At 48.5% G+C, this 2,693-nt stretch overlaps 1 pseudogene; it reads right to left on the reverse strand.

The window, feature by feature from the left end:
• Positions 1 to 1,628: 1,628 nt before the first annotated feature.
• On the reverse strand, positions 1,629 to 2,194 carry LOC117036433 (60S ribosomal protein L17-like; annotated as a pseudogene).
• Positions 2,195 to 2,693: the final 499 nt, after the last annotated feature.

A 2,693-nucleotide genomic window follows, 5' to 3' on the forward strand; every position in this document is an offset into this window, starting at 1 on the left:
TGGAGGGAGGCAGAGCTGAGGGATGGCTGCTTTTCTGGGGAGGGGGCCACAAAGTAGCAAGAAGGACCAACTGAGGAGGCAGATAAAGGGTGCGGGCTGCAAGCCAGGGACTCCCCAGGAGACAAGGGCTTGGGAGCATCATCCACCAATCCCATCCTTTAAAGTTGCTCTGAAACTGTCAGGAAGGAAGGGGGCTTTGTTGGGAAAGGTGAACATTGGGGTACGTCCTGAATGGGCACCTCACTGAAGCCACTGTTGAGGTTACACCTGTGCATTTCTCACTTCAGCAGAAGAACACATGAGGTCACTCTGGGATAAACAGATAGATCCTCCCCACCCCATAAGCTTCCCTCTCATCTCCAGGTCCCAGCCATTACCCCAGCCTGCTGGACACTGCTTGTCTTTGGTGGAGAAGTAGACTAGCAATAGCAATGAGAGTGGAATATGCATGACTATTGCCAAGTGAGGTCACAAAGCCTGCTCAGCTTGGGAAGCTGGTGAGGAAAGAAGAAGGAGTCATATACCTGAAGTGGGTAGAGGAGATGGATTCAGTGGCAAACAGTAATCTTGCAGGAGCACGTTTGAGCTGTCTTTAGGAGCTTAGGCTGGGAGGGAATTTGGCTCGCCCTTGAACTTTCAGGAGCAGTTCAGAAGCAGTTTTAACTTGCTAATGCCCAGAGTGCCTTCGCGGCTCCGCCCTGGGAAGTCCAGGGAAATGTGCCCGGGAGCTACTCACAGGTTGTTGCACTAGTGGTGGCAAAAACGCCACGTCTGTGACCCCTAGACATGTGTACATGGAGTGACCCCACCGCACAATTTTGAGGGTTTTATAGAAGGGGGGACGTCGTGGTGGATTAACAAGGCAGGTAAACAACTTTATACCAATAAATTTGAAAATTGAGACAAAAATGGCCAGTCTTAGAAAAACACAAGTTACCCAAAACTGACAAAAGAATAGAGAGCCTAGACAATCCTATAACTATTAAAGATTTGAATCCTTAATTAAAGATCTCCTCACAGGGAAAATGCTTCACCTTGAGCCCTCCCTCTAGCAGCGATTGGGCATTTGCTGCTATTAATAAAGAGGAGACTTCGAGCTGCATTCACCTCCTTATACCTATTTTCTGCACATTAAAACCCTGAGACAAGGAGACTTATGTTTTCATCCTCCTTCCCACCCTTGACCCAGAAGGGATGTCCTGCACCAGCATTTTCATAAACACCTGCTATTTGCAGGTTGGAATGGGTAACCAAGAGACTTTTAGGAGAATATTTATTAAGGGTCTATGTGCCAAACAAGTCATCTATATTGATCTTACTTAATCTGCACAAGCCTCCTGCAAGGAAGACGTTATTATCCTCCTCTGAGACTCAGAGAAGGGGACTGACTTGTCCAAGTCACAGAGTTAGTGAGAAGGGAGGAAGAAAGGATGGAACCCAGGGCTGTGACTCCAAAGCCCGTTCCTTTCCTGCTGTACCACACAGCTGTCCAGAACGAGTCCGCTCCTTCCGCAGGCAAAGGAGGAGCATGGCTGAATCCTCTCCCCACTCTGGCCCCCATCTCTGGCTTGCTTTTTTTTTCTTTTCTTTTTTTAAATACTTTTATTAGCATTTATTTGATGCTGAATTTACTCCTGGGCCATAAGTTTTTGTCTCTTCAAAAACTTCTGGGAAACTTTCACAAGTTTCTTCTGGGAGATCTTTTTCCCCTATGCAGCCTCCTCTCCTGGTTTAGGAACAACCTGCTTTCTCAGGGAGGATTGTCTCAGTGTGGCAGGGGGAGCTCATGTGTGGGTTCATCCGCCCGTGGGCTCTGTGAGCTCCGCGCTGCATCTTGGAGCTTTGCTCCCGTGGATGTGCTCAGTGACCAGAGTCTCCATCTAAACCCTCAAGGTCAGCATTCCTCTCTGCAGTTTTAAGCATGTGCAGAAAACATTCTACACTCCTTTTGGGCCACCGACCCTGCGTCCCGCCCCACTGTTAGGCCTGGGCACACCTCCCAACTCCACCATGGTAACGACAGAATGGCACACATTGAAAGGGACGTTCTTCAGATACTTGGTGGCTTTTTGGATATGCGTACCTTGATGGCCTGGGCAGTTTCACAAGTGTTCTTAAAGTGAACGTGAAGATTTGAACCTCTTGATTTACATGATTTTGTGGGGTTCTCTGGGTCAAGCGAATAGCAAACCATTTTCAGAGGTCACCTCCGACTGCTTAAAGGAAGAGCCCATCTCTGGCTTTCAACATCAAGGTCAGAGTCCCAGGTCCCTCCCACTCTGATTACAATGCTCAGGAGTTTCTTCAGTTGGTCAGTGACCCCCTTATCTCACAGCCCCCAAAACCGAACTGAGCACTGAAAGGCATGGTTGGCTATTCTGGTCATCTATTGCTAAGTTAAAAATTATCCCAAGCTTAGTGGTGTGAAACAACCGTATATTACGCTTACGGACTCTGAAGGTCAGGAATTCAGATACCATCCAGCAGGGATGCCGTGTTTCTGCTCCATTGTGTCTGGGCTTCCTCTGGGAGATTTGAAGGCTTAAGATGACTCAACCACCAGAATCATCTGAAGGCTCCTTCTGGTGGCTGGTGGCTGGTGCTGGATTTGGCTGGGACCTTAGCTGGGACTCTAGGCCAGAATATCTACGTGTGGCCTCTCCATAGAGCTTTGGCTTCCTCACAGTGTGATG

Source organism: Rhinolophus ferrumequinum, chromosome 16 (assembly GCF_004115265.2).
Source record: "Rhinolophus ferrumequinum isolate MPI-CBG mRhiFer1 chromosome 16, mRhiFer1_v1.p, whole genome shotgun sequence".
Taxonomy (NCBI): Eukaryota; Metazoa; Chordata; class Mammalia; order Chiroptera; family Rhinolophidae; genus Rhinolophus; species Rhinolophus ferrumequinum.